Below are 22889 nucleotides of genomic sequence, written 5' to 3' on the forward strand. Positions count from 1 at the left end.
TCTCAGATCCCTTTAACCCTAAGGACCACCCACATCTCCTGAAAACATTATCCAAACTTCGGTTCACTGGCAGGGTCCTCTCCTGGTTCACATCATATCTCTCTGGACATTCATTCTCAGTCTTTCACAGACTTCTCCTCTGCCTCCCACCCTCCAACTGTGGGGGTTCCTCAAGGCTCAGTTTTGGGTCTCCTCCTATTCTTTATCTACACCACCCCTCCCAGGAGATTTTATTCACTTCCACAATTTCAACTACCATCTCTCCATGGATGATTCCCAAATCTACCTCTCAGCCCAGATCTGTCTCTTTCTTTGCAGTTTTCAGATTTCCTCCTGCCCTCAGGATCTATCTAATTGAGTGTCCCATCGACACCTCAAACTTAATATGTCTAAAACAGAACTCCCCATCTTAATAATAATGATAATAATTATGATACTTGTTGATAAGCACATACTATGTGCCAAGCACTGTTCTAGGTTCTGGGATAATACAAGTTAATCAATTTGGACACATCTCTGTCCTACATGAGGCTCACAGTCTTAATCCCCATTTTACAGATGAGGTAACTGAGGCACAGAGAAGTTAAGTGGGTTGCCCAAGGTCACACAGCAAGCATGTGTCAGAGGCAGGATTAGAACCCAGGTCCTCAGACTCTGAGGGCGGTGCTTTAACCATTAAGCCATGCTGCTGCCTTACATCGTCCCACTCAAACCATGGTTTCCCCATGACTTTCCCATCACCATAGGCAGCACAATCCTACCGGTCTCAGAATCCCACAACCTAAACGTTATCCTCGACTCAGCTCTCTCGTTCAACCCATATATTTAATTAATTAATCAATCCTATTTATTGGAGCACTTACTTTGGGCAGAGCACTGTACTAAGCATTTGGGAGAATACAAGGCAACAGAATTAGTGGACACATTCCCAGCTGATAACAAACTCACATGTCATGAAATCATAAATATTCTACCTTCACAGCACCTCTAGAATCTTCCCTTTCTTCTCCATCCATACTGCTACCATGCTGATCCAAACACTAATCACATTCCACTTTGAGCAATACATCAACCCCACATACTGACCTGGGAGATTTCCTTCTATAACCCAACCGGAATACTCCGCTCCTCCATCACCAACCTACTTCCTTTCTTTCTTTCAATCATATTTATTGAGCGCTTACTCTGTGCAGAGCACTGTACTAAGCACTTGGGAAGTACAAGTCGGCAACATATAGAGATGGTGCCTACCCAATAATGGGTTCACAGTCTAGAAATACGCCAAGTATCCCAATGCTGTTATTCTCAATGTTTTATTACCTTTTTTGCACTTTCAGGACCCGATTAATTGAAGTGAAACCGTACAATTTGGCCATCTTTGAAATAAGTAATCAACTCTGTTGGATTAAATTTGAGTTTCTGGTTCTGACCCAGCACCATCTGTTTCCTTTTAGTACCTCAATCTCACCTATTTCAGCACAGATTACTTGCCCAAGTCCTTCCTCTGTCTTGGAACTCCTTCCTTCTTCATATCCACCAGACCACCACTCTCTCCATCTTCAAAACTTTACTAAAATCACATCTTCTCCAACTAAGCTCTCATCTCAACCTTATTGCCTATGGACTTGGATCTGTATCCTTTGAACACTTAATATTCATTCCAGTGTTAGCCCCACAGCACTTATGTACGTATCTGTAGTTAATTTTAATGTGTGTTTCCCCTTCTAGACAGTAATTTCCTTGTGGACAGGGAACATGTCCACCAACTATGTTGTACTGAATTCTCCAAAGTGCTTAATATAGTCCTTTACACACAGTTTAGTGGTCAATAAATGTCACTGATGGATTAATTGGTTGATTGAGAGGAGCACTGAGGAAGACAGAAAGTACAATCAACAGTCATCAGGATACACCACTGCCCCATGTAGACACTCTTGTTATCTCCCTGACACACTGACAGAAGCAGCATAGCACAGTGGATTCAGCACGGGCCTGCGAGTCAGAAGGACCTGGGTTCAAATCCCAGCTCCGCCACTTGTCTGCTGGGTGACCTTGGGCAAGTCATTTCATTTTTCTGGGCCTCAGTTACCTCATCCGTAAAACGAGGATTAAATCTGTGAGCCCCATATGAGACACGGACTGTGTCCAACCTTTTCATTCATTCATTCATTCAATTGTATTTATTGAGTGCTTACTGTGTGCAGAGCACTGTACTAAGCGCTTGAGAAGTACAAGTTGGCAACATATAGAGATGGTCCCTATCCAACAGTGGGCTCACAGTCTAGAAGGGGGAGACAGAGAACAAAACATATTAACAAAATAAAATAAACAGAATATGTACAAATAAAATAGAGTAATAAATATGTACAAACACAGGTACTGTGGGGAGGGGAAGGAGGTAAGACGGGGGGATGGGGAGGGGGAGGAGGGGGAGTAATGATAATAATAATGGCATTTATTAAGCAATTACTATGTGCAAAGCACTGTTCTAAATGCTGGGGAAGTTACAAGGTGATCAGGTTGTCCCACGGGGGGCTCACAGTCTTCATCCCCATTTTACAGATGACGTAACTGAGGCCCAGAGAAGTGAAGTGACTTGCCCAAAGTCACACAGCTGACAAGTGGTGGAGCAGGGATTTTGAACCCATGACCTCTGACTCCAAAGCCCGGGCTCTTTCCACTGAGCCACGCTGCTTCTATTGTCATCATCAATAATAACAGGATATCTGGGTACAAGAGTGGGCCAAACAACAGTAGTGATTTTTGGAAAAGAGCTTCACCAATACACTATCCACATTATCCAGAAAGATCAGAATGCATTACCAAAAGAATCAATCAATGGCATTAACTGAGCACTTACTGTGTACACAGCACTGTACTAAACTTAATAATATCCATTACAACAAGAACTGTTTCGTATTACGAAAGATCAACTCATTCATTCAATTGTATTTACTGAGCGCTTACTGTGTGCAGAGCACTGTACTAAGCGCTTGGAAAGTGCAAGTTGGCAACATATAGAGACGGTCCCTACCCAACAGCGGGCTCACAGTCTAGAAGGGGGAGCCGGAGAACAAAGCATATTAACAGAATAAAATAAATACGGTTTTCTAAAATCTCCGTTACTCCGGTGATAGATTCCAAACTATAATCTTGCCCAGTTAGATGTTTCAGCGGGTTCCTTCTTGGAAAAGAAATATTTTTTATAGCATAAAGAGGGGGACTATAAAGCAGCTGATACTAGGCAGTTCCATGGGGTGGCACTGGATGCCTGGGTTCCCATGGCCACGGTAATGTGTGTTTCCCCTTCGAGACAGTAATTTCGAGGAGCCGAGGACCAGGCCGGATTCTGCTCCAGAGACCAGCAAAGCTCAGCTCCTGTCACATTATTTCCCCTTCATCTCACTGACTATTTCACTGTGCTGAAGGGCTCAGGTGGGAGGGTACATCTCCAACACTAATTGCCTGCAGGACTTCCCCCAGGTGCTCAAGGGAATTCCTAATGCATCCTGTTGGCTGGGAATTTTTATCTTCCTTAGGGAAGCAACTGGGGAAAACTCAAGGAGTTTCCCCTGGCTGCCCCCTCACAGTGAGGGGGTGGAGCTAGTTTTTTGCTATTTCTGGGGGCGGTTGGTGAGGGCAAGGGCCTGCCGTAGTCGGTCTCTGGCCTATTTTTGTGGATGACGCTATCACAAGGGTAGACTGTGAACCCACTGCTGGGTAGGGACCGTCTCTATATGTTGCCAACTTGTACTTCCCAAGCGCTTAGTACAGTGCTCTGCACACAGTAAGCGCTCAATAAATACGATTGATTGATTGATTGGTATCCTCAGGGCAATGCAACTGATTTGGGTGTTTATGTCAAGTTCCTTGATATGATTTTCCCAGAACTGGCCCATGAGACTGAGCTCAAAGTGCAGTTCATCACCCTCTGTGCACTCAGTAATGGCTGGGAGTGTGATGATGATAATAATAATAATAATAATAATAATAATAATAATAATAATAGCATTTATTAAGTGCTTACTATGTGCAAAGCACTGTTCTAAGTGCTGGGGAGTTTACAAGGTGATCAGGTTGTCCCACGGGGGACTCACAGTCTTCATCCCCATTTTTACAGATGAGGTAACTGAGGCCCAGAGAAGTGAAGTGACTTGCCCAAAGTCACACAGCTGACAAGTGGCGGAGCCGGGATTTGAACCCATGACCTCTGACTTCAAAGCCCGGGCTCTTTCCACTGAGCCACGCTGCTTCCTGACATACGACCACCACTCCTCCCAACTTCAAAGCCCTATGAAAAATTCTATCTCCTTCCAGAAGCCTCCCCTAACTCCTCATTTCTCCACCCTTTTTACATTTCCTACTGCACTTCCTGTGCACTTGGATCTGTACCACTTAAACACTTAGATTCCCCACCCCAAGCCAACTTAGATTTTGCCACTTCCCCCGACTGGAGTTCATTGTTATTGTTATTATAATTATTAATCATCATAATAATTATTATGGCTTTTAAGTGCTTACCATGTACCAAAGACTTTACTAATCACTGGGGTGGAGACAAGGAAATCGGGTTGGACATAACCCCTGGCCTCGTGGGGCTCACAGTTTTAATCCCCATTTTACAGGTGAGGCAACTGAGGCACAGAGAAATTAAGTGACTTGCCCAGGGTTTAATGTTGGTCTCCCCTGCAGACTGTAAGCTCCTTGAGGGAAGTGATTGTATTCTTTCATTCAGTCGTATTTATTGAGCGCTTACTGTGTGCAGGGCACTGTACTAAGCGCTTGGGAAGTACAAGTTGGCAACATATAGAGACGGTCCCTACCCAACAGTGGGCTCACAGTCTAGAAGGACTACCAACTATCAACTACCAAGTATCTACCAACTAACTCTCTTGTATTATACTCTCCCAAGCACTTAGTACAGTGCTCTGTATATAGTAAGCACTCAGTGCACATTATTGATTGATTGAGATAATTGGCAAGGACAGATTTTTCATCCATTGGCCAATCAATCCATTTTCACACCCCTATAATCAATCAGTGGTATTTATTGAGCGCTTAGTGTGTGCAGAACACTGTGCTAAGATAAATCCTCCAAAATTTCCACCAGTCTCTAAATGCTCACCTCTGGCTCTTCCATACTGCTACTCTAAATTCACTGTAGAGAAGCAGCGTGGCTCAGTGGAAAGAGCACGGGCTTGAGAGTCGGAGGACGTGGGTTCTAATTCTGGCTCTGCCACCTGTCTGCTGCGTGACCTTGGGCAAGTCACTTAACGTCTCTGTGCCTCAGTTCCCTCATCTGTAAAATGGGGATTAAGACTGTGAGCCTCACGTGGGACAACCTGATTACCTTGTAACCCCCCAGCGCTTAGAACAGTGCTTGGCACAGAATAAGCACTTGACAAATACCATTAAAAAAAAATTCACTGCTTGCCTGTCTCTCCCTCTAGACTGTAAGCTTGTTATGGACAGGGAATGAGTGTGTTACAGTGTTATATTGTACCCAGCGCTTAGAACAGTGCTTTGCACACAGTAAGCACTTAATAAATGCCATCATTATTATTATTATTACTCTCTCGAACACTTAATACAGTGCTCTGCATACAGTAAGTGCTCAGAAAATACGATTGATTTATTAATAGTAAGTGTTCAACAAATTTGTATTGGTATTCTTAGGGGCAGAGGATACAGTCAGAGGTAGCTCAACAAAAAATCCCTGTCCGTTCTCCACAGCTAAAGATAACTTTTGCACCCTCAGTGATTTTCTAAGTCACTGCGAAGCCTGATTCCAACTTTCAACTACATTAAGGATTGAAAGGTATGCTTCTTGCCAGAACCAGTGGAATTCAAATATTTACCTAAACTAGGTGGGGTTTTAATGCCACAGTGACCGAAGTATATTTTAGGGAAGCTAGAGTTGATTACCCTCAATTGATACTGATGGTTGAGAATAGAGGATGAGTGAGCTTGCTTAATGAGTACCTAATTCATTTGCGAACTCTGAAATGCAGCTTGGTTCATTTGTCTTGAGCAATGGAAAATTAGTTGAAAATAAAATCTTCACATAAGTTTAGAAGCTTACTATTTTTACTGGCCCTTTCCAGAGTGAGGGCATGGAGAGTTATACCATAATTCATTCATTTATTCCTTCTTTCAATCGTATTGAGCGCTTACTGTATGCAGGATGCTGTACTAAGCGCTTGGAAAGTACAATTCAGCAACAGATAGAGACAATCTCTGCCCACAACAGGTTCACAGTCTAGAAGGGGGGAGGCAGACATCAGAACAAGTAAACAGGCATCAGTAGAATCACTATAAACAGAATTATAGATATATGCACATCATTAATAAAAATATAGAATTATAATTATAAATATGTACATATATACACAAGTCCTGTGGGGCACGGAGGGGGGCGGTGAGCAAAGGGAGCTACCATATTGCTGTAGGTCATACTTTCTCTTTGCATAATATGCAGATTTTCCATAGCCTAACCTTTTAAATCTTGAGGCTGAGGAAGAGGCTTGCTACTTTATATAGAGACACATAATACGGAGGGCGTTCACAATTAAAATACCTTTCTAAGTTTTACCAACTTTCTATATTTTCCATTAATCATGCAAGAAAAATGCTTTACTAACTCGGAATAGAAACTGAAACTGATGTATGTGACCATAGCTTTTCCTTAAGAAACACACCAAGGTGATATGATTAATCATTTCCTAAAATAATTTTGGTCATCATTTCCCCAAATGGCTCAAATTATTTAAACTGTAAGTGTGGGGAATTTTTTTCTTCCTTCACACCTTCAAGGTTCAGCTTCACTTGTGAATTTCATTAGGAAGAATCCTGAAGAGTTCTACAGGCCAATAACAATTTGAAGACAAGGCCAAGAGCAGAGAATCCTAATTGGGGGGATTTTGTTACCTGGGAAGAACAAGCTGAAATAAACAGGATTGAGGGTTGGGAGGACACCTCATAAAAATGAAATAAAATAAATTTAAATTCATTCAGTCATATTTATTGAGCACTTACTGTGTGCTGAGCACTGTACTAAGCGCTTGGGAAGTACAAATCGGGAACATAAAATAAATATTATGTGTGTTTATACACTTTGGTACATATCTCCAATTGGGCTGATTCTTCAAAGGGTTTAATTCCTTCCTTGGGATAGGGGAAATCTTATCCCCCAAGCCCACAGGACTTAATGTACATATCTTTAAATGAAGTTATATTTATAAATTATTTATTCGTATCAATGTCTGTCTCCCCCTCTAGTTGATAAGCTTATTGTGAGAACGTGGCTGCTAATTCTGTTTATTGTGCTCTGCACATGGTAAGAGCTCAATAAATTTCATTAAGGGAAGCAGCATGGCTCAGTGGAAAGAGCCCAGGCTTGGGAGTCAGAGGTCATGCGTTCTAATCCCGGCTCCGCCACTTGGCAGCTGTGTGACTTTGGGCAAGTCACTTCGCTTCTCTGGGCCTCAGTGACCTCATCTGGAAAATGGGGATTGAGATTGTGAGCCCCATGTGGGACAACCTGATCACCTTGTATCCCCCCCAGCACTTAGAACAGTGCTTGGCACATAGTAAGTGCTTAACAAATACCATCATTCTCCTAGACTGTGAGCCCACTGTTGAGTAGGAACCGTCTCTATACATTGCCAACTTGTACTTCCCAAGCGCTTAGTACAGTGCTCTGCACACAGTAAGTGCTCAATAAATACGATTGAATGAATGAATGAAGCAGCGTGGCTCAGTGGAGCCTGGGCTTGGGAGTCAGAGGTCATGGGCTCTAATCCCGGCTCCCCCACATGTCTGCTGTGTGACCTTGGGCAAGTCACTTAACTTCTCTGAGCCTCAGTTCCCTCATCTGTAAAATGGGGATTAAGGCTGTGAGCCCCACGTGGGGCAACATGATCACCGTGTATCCTCCCCAGCGCTTAGAACAGTGCTTTGCACACAGTAAGCGCTTAACAAATGCCATCATTATTATTAATAATAAATACGATGGACGGATCGATTAACAGGGAAGCGTTTAAATAATTCAGGAAACGTGCTAAAATTTAGGTTGTTAATTCAGGATCCCTGCACTGATGATGTTGGAGATGCCCATTGAGACTGAAGGACATGTGTTTTAGTCAAGTGCTCTATGGGCAGTGTTGGATAATTTGTATATATGTATATATGTTTGTACATATTTATTACTCTATTTATTTATTTATTTTACTTGTACATATCTATCCTATTTATTTTATTTTGTTAGTATGTTTGTTTTTGTTCTCTGTCTCCTCCTTTTAGACTGTGAGCCCACTGTTGGGTAGGGACTGTCTCTATATGTTGCCAATTTGTACTTCCCAAGCGCTTAGTACAGTGCTCTGCACATAGTAAGCGCTCAATAAATATGATTGATGATGATGATGATAAGTTCCATTGATTGATTGGACGAGACTTAGACTTGCCCCGCCAGGATGAGACGCTGGGAGGAGGAGGAATCGATTCCAGGACTCGTGGCTTGCCCAGAGCCACTTGCCCTTTTTCATCCCTGCTTGCCACGTGCCTGCTGGGGCAAAGAGTGCAACAGGTAAACTAGAAATAATAATAACTAGGGGCGCAGCACACTACAGTGCCCATGGAAAAATGATCACGCTGAGGACCTAGTTACAACAGCAGTCATTGCAGCAGTGGACAGGGAACATGTCAACCAACTCTATTATGTTACATCAATCTGTCAATCAGGGGCATTTATTGAGCTCTTACTGTGTGCAGAGCACTGTACTGAGCGCCCGAGTACAATATAACCGACAACAGTCCCTGGAGACACAGTTTAGTCGATTCACTTTGACACTTCCCCACCAAGTGAAAGCGCATGGTAGTCAATCAAATCGTATTTACTGAGCGTTTACTATTTGCCGAGCACTGTGTTTAGTGAGCATGTGGGAGAGTACAATATAGCAGACCCATTCCCTGCCCACAACAAGCTTACCGTCGAGAGGGGGAGACAGACAAGCATATGCAGAAATTACAGGTTTGTGCATAAATGTTGGGGGATGAATAACTTGTACTTCCCAAGAGCTTAGTACAGTGGTCTGCACACAGTAAGTGCTCAATAAATACGATTGAATGAATGAGTGAATAATGGGAGCTAGACTCAGAAGGGAGTTGAAGAAAACGAAAAGAGGGTGAATCAGGGAAGGCTTCTTGGAGGGGATGTGGCATCCAGCGCCTAGAACAGTGCTTTGCACATAGTAAACGCTTAACAAATACCAACATTATTATTATTATTATCAATAAGGCTTTGCAGGAGTGGGGAGTAACTGTCTTTGGGACAGGAGGAAGGAGGTGGCGGGGAGGATGTGGGCTGGAAGTCAGCAATGAGATAACCAAGTTCACAAGCTTTCCCTGACCCCCATAATCAGCTATTTTTCAGGATTTATCCTGTAAGCTCATTGTAGGCAGGGAACAAGTCCACTGACTCTGTTGTATTGTACTCTCTAAGTATTTAGTACAGTGCTCTGCACGTGGTAAGCACTCAAAAAATAATATTGATTGATTACTTCCTGTTGGACCTAGTCACCTTACAGAATTCCCTGGGTGGTTCTTGGGTCAGACAACTTTGTCACTGATGGCATGGTCCGGGAGACGTGCTAAGACTTCAATCCGTGGTATTTAATGAGCGTTTACTGTGTGCAGAGCACTGTACTAAGTGCTCAGGAAAGTAAAATACAGCAGAGTGGGTAGACATGTTCCCACCCACAAGGAGCTGACAGTCTAGGTGTAGCTTACTTTTTAATATTAATAAAAATAATAATAATAATGGCATTTATTAAGCACTTACTATGTGCAAAGCACTGTTCTAAGTGCTGGGGAGGTTACAAGGTGATCAGGTTGTCCACGGGGGCTCACAGTCTTAATCCCCATTTGACAGATGAGGTAACTGGGGCCCAGAGAAGTGAAGTGACTTACCCAAAGTCACACAGCTGACAATTGGCAGAGCCGGGATTTGAACCCATGACCTCTGACTCCAAAGCCCGAGCTCTTTCCAGTGAGCCATGCTGCTTCTCAATCAGGATGAGAATTCAGGTCATTTGATCAATCAATGGTATTTACTGAGTGCTTACTCAACACAGAGCACTGCTCTAAGTACTTGGGAGACTGTCCAACCTGGTTGGCTTGTATCTACCCAGCGCTTGGCACATAGTAAATGCTTAACAAATACCATAAAAATGTAGATGGAAGAGGTTTTTTTTTGTTGTTGTTTTGTTTAAAGAATACTCACTGCCAACCCCCCTTCCTGGCATGTTAGCCTGGAGGTTAGCTGCGGAGGGGCTGCTTGGAAAGTGGAGATCCAGAAATCGGCCTGATGGAGAAGTGTCAAAGTGAATCGGCTAAACTGTGTCTCCAGTGAATATAATATAATAATGATAAGAATAATAATAATGTCGGCATTTGTTAAGCGCTTACTATGTGCAAAGCACTGTTCTAATTGCTGGGGGGATACAAGGTGAGCAGGTTGTCCCACGTGGGGCTCACAGTCTTGATCCTCATTTTACAGATGAGGGAACTGAGGTTCAGAGAATAATAATAATAATAATGGCATTTATTAAGCGCTTACCATGTGCAAAGCACTGTTCTAAGCGCTGGGGAGGTTACAAGGGGGTCAGGTTGTCCCACGGGGGGCTCACAGTCTTAATCCCCATTTTCCAGATGAGGTAACTGAGGCACAGAGAAGTGAAGTGACTTGCCCAAGGTCACACAGCAGACATGTGGCGGAGCCGGGATTTGAACCCATGACCTCTGACTCCAAAGCCCGGGCTCTGCCCACTGAGCCACGTTGCTTCTCTGTTTTTGTGTGTTTTTGTGTGTGTTTTGATCCACGGATATGACAACATCCAGGGATGCCAGACTGTGAGCCCACTGTTGGGTAGGGACTGTCTCTATATGTTGCCAATTTGTACTTTCCAAGCGCTTAGTACAGTGCTCTGCACACAGTAAGCGCTCAATAAATACGATTGATGATGATGCCAAAGTGTATCATCAGTGTGAATGTTGTCACACCGAGTCCGACGGGGCCAGCCCGTCAGCAGCAAGCCAGAGCATCCCCAAAGGCGATGCTCCTGCCGTGAGCTCCGGCCGTATGGTCAGAGCCGGAGGGACCGGTGTCTGCGGGCCAGTCCACTCCCCCATTTGCCAGTCCCACGGGAGCCCGGGGCACCCCTCCTCACTGCAATATGTCTGTTACATTGTACTCAGGCGCTTAGTATAATGCTCTGCACACGGTAAGAGCTCAATAAATGCCACTGATTGACTGATATAACGTAACAACGTTGGTAGACATGTTCCCTGCCCACAAGGAGCTTCGCTCTTTCCTGGGCCAACAACAGGCTATAAAGTCACTCAAGTTTCACCAGCTGAATTTACGAAGCAGCGTGGCTCAGTGGAAAGAGCACAGGCTTTGGTGTCAGAGGTCATGGGTTCAAATCCCAGCTCCGCCACTTGTCAGCTGGGTGACTTTGGGCAAGTCATTTAACTTCTCTGTGCCTCATCATCATCATCAATCGTATTTATTGAGCGCTTACTGTGTGCAGAGCACTGTACTAAGCGCTCGGGAAGTACAAGTTGGCAACATATAGAGACAGTCCCTACCCAACAGTGAGGCTCACAGCCTCAGTTACCGTCTGTAAATTGGGGATTAAGACTGTGAGCCCCATGTGGGACAACCTGATCACAGTGTAACCTCCCCAGCGCTTAGAACAGTGCTTTGCACACAGTAAGCGCTTAATAAATGCTATCATTATTATTATTATTATGATTAGAAGTTCACCCATTCATGTTGTTTTTAACAATTGATACTTCTTTGCTTTTGATAATTCTCCTTCAACAAGTTTCCTCATTCCTGTCAGGCACAGTCCTGACCACCTGCTCTAATACATTGGACTGGATTCTTGCAGACTTTGGCGACCTTTCAAAAGTCTTTCTTTTCGATGATACTCTAACCTCCACCTTCACCACGTCCCCTTCTCTGGCCCGGAACTCCCTCCCCCTTCATATCTGACAGACTATCACTCTCCTCACCGTCTTAGCCTTATTTAAATCAAAACTCCTCCAAGAGGCCTTTTCCCAACCTGAACGCATGTCCCCTCCCACCTTGAGCCCACTCTTGGGTAGGGACTGTCTCTATATGTTGCCAACTTGTACTTCCCAAGCGCTTAGTACAGTGCTCTGCACACAGTAAGCACTCAATAAATACAATTGATTGATTGATTGATTGATTCCTTTCTGGATCACCCTTGTTCTTGGATTTGTACCCTGTATTCACTCTACTCTCAGCCCCACACGACTTACAAATATATCAGTAATTTGATGTCTGTCTCCCCCTCTAGACTCCTTGTGGGCAGATAATCTATCTGTCAAGTCTCCTGAGCACTTAGTTCAGTGCTCTGCTTCCAGTAAGCGCTCAATAAATACTATTTGATGAATTGACATACTATAATAATAATGATGGCATTTGTTAAGCACTGACTACGTGCCAAGCACTGTTCTAAGCACTGCGGGGGGATACAAAGTAATCAGGTTGTCCCACATGGGGCTCACAGTCTTAATCCCCATTTTGCAGATGAGGTAACTGAGGCACGGAGAAGTTGTGACTTGCCCAAAGTCACATAGCTGACAAGTGGCGGAGCCGGGATTAGAACCCATGACCTCTGACTCCCAACCCCAGGCTCTTTCCACTGAGCCACGCTGTTGCTATATACAAGCTTTATGCGACCATTAAAGAAGCGCTGAACCTAGTGATGTTGTCTCTGAGTTATTCCAACAAAAAATAAAAAAGGCTACATGGCCTAGTGGAAGGACCCTGGGAGTCAGAGCCCGAATAATAAGAACTGTGGTATTTGATAAATGCTTACCATGTGCCACATACAATTCTAAGTGCTGGGGTAAATACAGGGCCATCATGTCAGCTCACAGTCTAAGGAGAAGGGAGAATGGATATTCTATCCCCACTTCATAGAAGAAGAAACACAGAGGAGTTAAGTAACTCGCCTAAGATCACACAGCAGTGGCAGAGCCAGGATGAGAACTCAGGCCCGTTTTTTCCCCTAGGCCACACTGTTGGGTTCTAATCAGCTTTGTCACTTGCCTGCTGTGTGACCTTGGCCAAGTCCCTTCACTTCTCCATGCTTCAGTTTTCTCAACTGTAAAATATGAATTCAATACATTTTCTCCCTCCCTCTTAATAATAATAATAATAATGGCATTTATTAAGTGCTTACTATGTGCAAAGCACTGTTCCAAGCACTGCAGAGGTTACAAGGTAATCAGATTGTCCCGAGGGGGGCTCACAATCTTCATCCCCATTTTACAGATGAGGGAACTGAGGCCCAGAGAAGTGAAGTGACTTGCCCAAAGTCACACAGCTGACAACTGGAGGAGCCGGGATTTGAACCCATGACCTTTGACTCCAAAGCCCGGGCTCTTTCCCACTGAGCCACGGAATTCAATATATTTTCTCCCTCCCTCTTAATAATAATGATGGCATTTATTAAGTGCTTACTATGTGCAAAGCACTGTTCTAAGCACTGGGGAGGTTACAAGGTAATCAGATTGTCCCGCAGGGGGCTCACAGTCTTCACCCCCATTTTACAGATGAGGTAACGGAGGCCCAGAGAAGTGAAGTGACTTGCCCAAAGTCACACAGCTAATTGGCGGAGCCGGGATTTGAACCCATGACCTTTGACTCCAAAGCCCGGGCTCTTTTCCACTGAGCCACGCTGCTTCTCTTAGACTGGGAGCCCCATGTGGGATAGAGACCGTGTCCAACCTGATTCAGCCGCATCTACCCCAGCGCTTAAAAAAGTGATTTATTTTATTTTGTTAGTATGTTTGGTTTTGTTCTCTGTCTCCCCCTTTTAGACTGTGAGCCCACTGTTGGGTAGGGACTGTCTCTATATATTGCCAATTTGTACTTCCCAAGCGCTTAGTACAGTGCTCTGCACATAGTAAGCACTCAATAAATACGATTGATGATGATGATTGGCACCTAGTTAGTGCTTAACGAATCCCACAGTTATTATTATGAGGTTACACTTCCCCAGAAGCTCCTTTCTCCTCCTCTGCAACTGAGTCAGAGAGAGACGAGCAGCATCTAGAATCTCAACCCACATCTCTGACTAGCTCATGGGGCTGCATTTCAGTTTAAAAATAGGATCGGAAAATCTTCCTCCGTCCTTCCTAATAGAGACTTTGCGAGGAATGCCTCTGCAGATTTGCCTTGTAAGGTGTCTCAAGAGGAGTAATGTCAAAGCAGTTTTTTGCACGGAGAGGACTCCTCTTTTCTCATGGTATCTGCTAAGCACTTACTATGTGCCAGGCACTGTACTAAGCACTGGGGTCGACACAAGCTAATCAGGTCCATGTCCCACATGAGGCTTACAGTCTTTATCCCTATTTTACAGATGAGATAACTGAGGCACAGAGAAGTTAAGAGCACAGTCCTGGGAGTCGAAGGGACTGGGTTCTAATCCCAGCTACATCATTTGTCTGCTGTATGACCTTGGGCAAGTCATTTCCTGTATATATGTATATATGTTTGTACATATTTATTACTCTATTTTACTTGTGCATATTTATTCTATTTATTCTATTTTGTTAATATGTTTTGTTGTCTGTCTCCCCCTTCTAGACTGTGAGCCCACTGTTGGGTAGAGACTCTCTCTTGATGTTACCAACTTGTACTTCCTAAGTGCTTAGTACAGTGCTCTGCACACAGTAAGCACTCAATAAATATGATTGAATGAATGAATTTCCTGTATCTGCAAGTTGTAGATTCAATACCTGTTCTCCCTCCTACTTTGACTGTGAGTCCCATGAGGGACCTGATTTTCTTGTATCTACCCAGTGCTTAGCATAGTGCTTGGCATATAGCACTTCAATCAATCAATCATACTTATTGAGTGTTTACTGTGTGCAGAGCACTGTACTAAGTGTTTGGGAGAATATAATAGAGTCAGTAGACCCCTTCCCAATATTTTTATATTATTGCCTATTTCAGTTACTCAATCAATGAATCAATAATATTAATCGAGCACTTATTGAGCACTTACTGTCCCAGACTAAGCCCTCCTTTTCCTCTGCTGCCCCTCCCCTCCCCATCACCCTGACTCACTCCCTTTGCTCTAAAAGCAGCGTGGCTCAGTAGAAAGAGCCCGGGCTTTGGAGTCAGAGGTCATGGGTTCAAATCCTGGCTCCACCACTTATCAGCTGTGTGACTTTGGGCAAGTCACTTAACTTCTCTGGGCCTCAGTTGCCTCATCTGTCAAATGGGGATTAAGACTGTGGGACATGGGACAACCTGATCACCTTGTTTTAACCTCCCCAGTGCTTAGAACAGTGGACATAGTAAGCGCTTAATAAATGCTATCATTATTATTATTATTACCCCCTTCCCCCCAACAGAACCTTGTGTATAGATGTACATATTTATAATTACATTTATATTAATGATGTGAATATATCTATAATTCCATTTACTGATCTTGATGCTATCAATGCTTGTGTACTTGTTTTGCTGCTTGTCTCCCCGCTTCTAGTCTGTGTGCCCACTGTATGTATTGTCCCCATTTCTTGCTGAATTGTATTTTCCAAGCGCTTAATATGGTGCTCTGCACACAGTAAGTGACCGTCTCTATATGTTGCCAACTTGTACTTCTCAAGCGCTTAGTACAGTGCTCTGCATACAGTAAGCACTAAATAAATACGATTGAATGAACTAATGATTGAATGAATGAATTGTTCAAAGTACCATACTAAGCGTTTAGAAGAGTATAACAGAATTAGCAGATACATTCCCCTAAGGAACTTACAGTCTAGAAGGGGAGATAGACATTAATATAGATCAGTAATGTATTCTGCATAATTTAAAGATACGTACCTAAGTGTTGTGAGGTTGAGGTGAGGATTGTAGATACAAGGGCATAGACAACACATAAGGGAGAGTGAGGTGGGGAAAAGAGGCCTTTATCGGAGAAGATTTCATGGAGGAGATGTGACCTTAATGATGCTTTGAAGGTGGAGAGTGTGGTGGTCTGGCACATCTGGAGGGGAAGGGAGTTCCAGAATAGGGGGACGATGTGGATAAAGGGTCAGTGCTGAGAAAGACAAGATTGGGGCACAGTGAGTAAACTGGTGCTAGAAGAGCCGAGTGGGTGGGCTGAGCTGTAGAAGGAGATTAGTGAGGTGAGGCAGGAGGGGGTGAGCTGATTAAGTGCTTTAAAGCCAATGGTAAAGAGCTTCTGTTTGATGTGGAGGTGGATGGCTAGCCATTGGTGGTTCTTGAGGATGGGGGAAGACATGGACTGAATGCTTTTCTTGAAAAATAATCTGTGCGGCAGGGTGAAGTATGGACTGGAGTGGAGAGAGACCGAAGGCCGGAAGGTCAGCAGATGCAGTAGTCAAAGCGTGATAGGATATGTGCTTGGATGTGTATAGCAACAGTTTGGATGAGTATAGCAGCAGTTTGGATGGAGAGGGAAAGCAATCAAGCAGGCAAGTGGCATACCTAGGACCAGAAGCCAGGTTTCCTGTCACCCAGTCCCTTGCATTTTCCACTAAACCCATTCCTGCCTCTAGGAAAGGCATGGCAGGACATTCTATTTTCTTGCTGTCTGTTGTTGTAAAAAGTGAAGCAGCATGTCCTTGTGAAAAGAGCCTGGGCTCAGAGGATTTGGGTTCTAATCCTGGATTCATTCATTCAATCGTATTTATTGAGCGCTTACTGTGTGCAGAGCACTGTACTAAGCACTTGGGAAGTACAAGCCTGGATCTGCCATTTGTCTGCAGTGTGACCTTGGGCAAAACACTTATGGTTCAGTTTTCTTGTCTGTAAAAAGGGGATTCAATACTAGTTCTTCCTCCTACTCAGACTATAAGCCTTATCTTTCATTCAATCGTATTTATTAGCGCTTACTGTGTACAAAGCACTGTACTAAGCACTTGGAAAGTACAAATCGGCAACATATGGAAACGGTCCCTACCCAACAATGGGCTTACAGTCTGGACAGGGACTGTGTCCCATCTGATTATCTAGTATCTAGCCCAGAACATATTACAAAATAAGCACTTAACAAATACCACAATTATTATCATTATTATTATGAACAATTGAATGAACCACTTTGTAGTCCTTCAGAATATTTATTAGACACAAAGACTGAATGGTAAAGCTAGACAGAAAGCTCCTTTTAGGCAGGGAACTCGTTTATCAACTCTGTTATACTGTACTGTCCCAAGAGCTTAGTACGGTGTTTTTCACACAGAAAGTGCTCAATAAATACTATTGATAGACTGTCTCAGGCTTCTTTCTAATACTTAGTAGCTTGAAAATTATCCCAAGCCTAAAATAAATGCTCTTTTCATGCATGGGAAATTTGTGACATCACTTTTATTCTTCACCCATGAGATTATTTCTCCTCTCCAAAATGGACTCTGTCAGACAAAAGCCAGGGTTAGTCATCTACATTTCACTGACTTTGAAGTACTGTTATCTTCTGGCAAGATGTTATAAAACCAAAGATCATAAAGCCTCTCATTTGTTTTGGATGAGGCAGTATTTTCATGTAGCTTTTTCCGATAGTTCCATGTGTCGGATGACTTTCAACGAATCATACCCTAGTGCTTTTCATTTGATGTTAATCATGTATTATCATTACTTTTATTCTATTATCATTATTATTATTTATGGTATTTGTTCAGATCTTACTATTTGTGTTCTCAATGCTGGGGTACATACAAGTTAATTAGGTCAGAACAGACCCTGCCCCACACGGGGCTCACAATCTACGTAGGAGAGACAACAGGTTTTGAACCCCCATTTTACAGATGAGAAAATGGAGGCAGAGAGAAGTAAAATGATTTGCTTACGGTCACACGGCAGGCAATGGGAAGAGCTGGGCTTCAAACCCAGGTCCTCTGACTCCCAAGCCTGACCTCTTTTCACTAGGCCAAGCTGCTTTCCATGGGATCATTCCAGGAATTCCCCCTTTATCAAAATCCAATCTACAGCTCATCATGGGGATTGTGGGGGGAGTGGAAGGAGAAGGCATCGCTAGAATCAGGGGAATGTTTGCTAGGGGTCTGTCATTGCTGGAGAAGGTTTGTGGTGGAACAACTGCCTAGAAGTGTCTTGCGTGTTGGACAGATTCAGCAGAAACCCAGAAAAAGAGTTGGCTAATGTGGTCAACATACCACTTATGTTCATAGCTGTAATTTCACTTCTTTATATTCAAATCTGTCTCCCCCTATAAGCTTGTTGTCGGCAGGGAAAGTATCTGTTATATTATTATGTTGCACTCATCTAAGCGCTTAGTACAGTGCTCTGCACACAGTAAGTGCTCAATAAATACTACTGACTGATTGACTGCTGGTTCGAAGTGTCCATAGCACAACTATCACTAAGTCGCTAAGGCTGTGAATAGATCTTGCATGTGGAGCTGTTGTGTGCACTTTAAATTGTGCTGTAACCCTTGTCCCACTACTGGCTTGTGGCTCTATGTTTTGGGGGTTTTTTTTAACGGTATTTGTTGAGCATTTAATATGTGCCAGGCTCTGAACTAAGCACTGGGATCTTGTCCTATGCCGTCGAGTCATCTCCGACCCATAGCGACGTCAAGGACACATCTGTACATTACTGTACTGTAGCATTTGCATTTTTAGAGTTCACAACTCCTAGAGTTTCTCGGTGATCAGCACACCTTTTTTGTTGTGAAGGAGATACTTTTCCCAATTGTTGTTGTCTTATGCTGTCTTTTAGACTGTGAGCCCACTCTTTTAGACTGTGATCCCACTGTTGGGTAGGGACTGTCTCTATATGTTGCCAATTTGTACTTCCCAAGCGCTTAGTACAGTGCTCTGCACATAGTAAGCGCTCAATAAATATGATTGCTGATGAGTCATGTCCGACCCATAGCGATGCCATGGACACATCTCTTCCAGAACGCCCCACTTCCATCTGCAATCATTCTGGTAGTGGATCCGTAGCGTTTTCTTGGTAAAAATATGGAAGAGGTTTACCATTGCCTTCATCTGCCCAGTAAACTTGAGTCCCCACCCTCGACTCTTTGCCATGCGCTTAGTACAGTGCTCTGCACACAGTAAGCTCTCAATAAATATGATTGAATGAATGCCACTGCTGCCCAGCACGGGTGAGTTTGGACTTGTAGCAGACTGCCTTCCACTCGCTAGACACTGCCCAAGCCAAGAATGGAATGGGTAGGCCTCTGCTTGACTCTCCCTCCCAAAGTTGAAACTGGTAGAGTACTGGAAACTCTTCAGGTGTGACTTTTTAGACTGTGAGCCCACTGTTGGGTAGGGACTGTCTCTTTATGTTGCCAACTTGTACTTCCCAAGCACTTAGTACAGTGCTCTGCACACAGTAAGTGCTCAGTAAATACGATTGATGATGACCCTAAGAGGGGAAGCTCTGGGGTAGATACAAGTTAATCAGGTTGGACACAGTCCCTGTCCCGGGTGGGGCTCACAGTCTGAATCCCCATTCAGATGAGGGAACTGAGGCCCAGAGAAGTTCAGTGACTTGCCCAAGGTCACGCAGCAGATAGGTGGCGGAGCTGGAATTTGAGCCCAGATCCTACCGACTTCTAGGCCCATGCTCTTATCCATTAAGAAACACCACTTCTCTTTGCCTCACTGTGAACACGGCTGGTAAGAAGGAGGCAGTGTGAGGGGTGTTTCTCAAACCACTGTGACTGCTGTCATTTTCTTCATGCAGGCTTTGTCGTGAAGTCTTCCCAACAAAATTCCTCCTGTGATGACCAAGCAGGGAAGAGGCAGGAGGACGAGGCCTCTGCTAATAATAATAATAATAATAATAATGGTATTTTAAGTGCTTACTATATGCCAGACACTGTACTAAGCACAGGGGTGGATACAAGCAAATCAGGTTGGACATAGTCCCTGCCCCATGTGGGGCTCAAATTCTCAATCCCCATTTTACAAATGAGGTAACAGAGGCACAGAGAAGTGGAGTGACTTGCCCAAGGTCATACAGCCGACAACTGGTGGAGCCGGGATTTGAAACCATGACCTCCTGACTCCCAGGGCTGTGCTCTATCCACTAAGCCATGCTGCTGATGGCCCTTAATCATGAACCTTTGGGTGGGCAGTGTGGCAGTGATGGTCAATCACTGCCCAAAGTGTAGTCTTCTCACGTGACAGAATGGCTCTCCGCAGGGATAGAATCGCACTCTCCCATCTGGAGAATGGGGAGGAAACAATACCTAAAAATGGGCTTGCTTTAGCTCAGACTCATTTCCAGACCCCAGCCACCTGCTCACCCATCACAAAATCAACCAACAAATCTCTAAGTCTTGCTTATTGAATGTTGATTGGCCGGCAGATAATTATAATTAATAATAACTGTGGTATTTGTTAAGCGCTTACTTTGTTCCAGGCACTGTACTAAGCGCTGGGGTGCATAAAAGCAAATTGGGTTGGCCATAGTCCCTGTCCCATGTGGGGCTCACAGCCTTAATAATAATAATAATAATAATAATAATAATAATAATGGTATTTGTTAAGCGCTTACTATGTGCAAAGCACTGTTCTAAACACTGGCACTGTTCTAAGCTCAATCCCCACGGTCATAAAGCAGACAAATGGTAGAGCCGAAATTTGAACCCATGACCTTCTGACTCCTAGGCCAATTCTCTATCTTCTATGCCATGTAGCATTCTCCTCCTCTAGACTATAAGCTCGTTAATAATAACAATAATAATCACTGTGGTATTTGTTAAGCCCTTACTATATGCCAAGCACTGTACTAAGTGCTGGGGTGGACACAAGCAAATTGGGTTGGACACAGTCCCTGTCCCACGTGAGGCTCACAGTCTCAACCCCATTTTTACAGATGAGGAAACTGAGGCACAGACACGTGAAGTGACTTGTCCAAGGTCACGCAGCAGACATGTTGTGCAGTCGGCATTAGAAGCAGCTTGGCTCACTGGAAAGAGCCCGGGCTTTGGAGTCAGAGTTCATGGGTTCAAATCCCGGCTCTGCCAATTGTCAGCTGTGTGACTTTGGGCAAGTCACTTAACTTCTCTGTGCCTCAGTTACCTCATCTGAAAAAAGGGGGTTAAGACTGTGAGCCCCATGTGGGACAACCTGATCACCTTGTAACCTCCTCAGCGCTTAGAACAGTGCTTTGCACATAGTAAGCACGTAATAAATGCCATAAAAAACAACCCATGACCTTCTCACTCCAAGGCCGCTGCTTTATCCACTTTGTCATGCTGCTTCTCTTTGTGCACAGGGATCACGCCTACCCATTCCGTTATATCGAAGTCTTCCAAGCTCTTAGCACAGTGCTCTGCACGCAGTAAGAGCTTAATACATACCACTGATTGATTGACTTATTGAAGCTCAATCATCACCAGAGAGCTGGCTAGGCTTGACTGTGACAGAACAACACTGAGTAAGAAATGGCTGCCTGATGAATCTAGTTCGGAGAAGTTGTTGCCGGGTGGATCAGCAAACCTCTTCAAGAGCAGTGGCTAGCTAATCAATTAATCAATCAAACGTATTTACTGAGCACTTACTGTGTGCAAGGCATTGCAGTATGAGCTTGGAAGAGTCTCGTCTTCTTTTATGCTCTCGAGCCGTCTGCGACCATAGCAACACCACGGACACATCTCTCCCACAACACCCCCCGCCATCTGCAATCGTTCCGGTAGTGTATCCATACAGTTTTCTTGGTAAAAACACAGAAGTGGTTTACCATTGCTTCCTTCCGGGCGGTATGCTTATGTCTCCACCCTCGACTCTCTCCCATGCTGCCACTGCCCAGCAAAGGAGAGTTTTGACTTGGAGCAGATTGCCTTCCACTCGCTAGCCACTGCCCAAGCTAGGAATGGAATGGGTAGGCCTCTGCTTGAATTTCTCTCCCGTGGTCGAGACTAGTAGAGTACTGGAAACTCTCCAGGTGCGACCCTGAGAGGGGCCTGGAGGAGTACATTTTAACAATAAGCAGACACATTCTCTTTCCACAACAAATTTTAAGTCTAGAGGGGGAGACTGACACTATTATTAATTAAATTACAGATATTTACATAACAGCACACATGTGCAAGCACACAGAACGGCCCATGAGACTAGGCATAATGGCTAAGACCAAGACAACCACCCCTTGAAACTAACTGGCCTTATGATCAAGTCCTCCCTCTCCAAACAACCAGTTCAAATCCCGAGAGGAAACAACCAGAGGAGCTAGGCCAAGATGATGCCACCATGCCAAAGGACGAGTTCATTATTCTACACAACTTTAATGACTGTCATTCAGAAGTCCAGCCCAGTGTTTTAAGTAGGCGTGGCGTAGTTAAAGCACTCTTCTTCTTAATAATTGCGAGTAATCAGCCGGCTAGTTCAAATACTGTGTTCCAGCTGGCAGCTCAAAACAAAACCACACAGATACACCTGTGTTTCCACACTGTCACTTGTTTACGCTTTCTCAGCTCCTAGTACAAAACTGTGCACACAGAGAGTAATACTATTAATACTATCTAGAAGAAGAGAGGCATACAAGAGATGCAGTGTGGCCTAGTAAATACAGCACAGGTTTGGGAGGCAGCAGGACTTGGGTTCTAGCCTCTGCTCTGCCACTTGTCTGCTGTATGATCTTGGGCAAGCCACTTAACTTCTCTTTGCCTCAGTTCCCTCATCTGTAAAATGGGGAGTAAGACTGTGAGCCCAGTGTGGAACAGGGACTGTGTCCAACCCAATTACCTTGTATCTATCCCAGGGCTTAGTACAGTGCTTGGCACACAGTAAGCACATAACCAATACCACAATTGTTATTATTATTATTAATAATAATAGGTTAT

General features: G+C 44.0%; 1 protein-coding gene and 1 non-coding gene across 2 annotated transcripts in view; both read right to left on the bottom strand.

Annotated features, from left to right (window-relative positions):
- OTUD7A (OTU deubiquitinase 7A) overlaps positions 1 to 22889 on the bottom strand; it is a 203784-nt gene that overhangs the window by 29161 nt on the left and 151734 nt on the right.
- LOC119929069 lies at positions 21872 to 22009 on the bottom strand. Its single transcript, XR_005451213.1, has one exon. It is a non-coding gene; the product is annotated as a small nucleolar RNA SNORA7 (small nucleolar RNA).

This window comes from Tachyglossus aculeatus, chromosome 5 (assembly GCF_015852505.1).
Source record: "Tachyglossus aculeatus isolate mTacAcu1 chromosome 5, mTacAcu1.pri, whole genome shotgun sequence".
Classification (NCBI taxonomy): domain Eukaryota; kingdom Metazoa; phylum Chordata; class Mammalia; order Monotremata; family Tachyglossidae; genus Tachyglossus; species Tachyglossus aculeatus.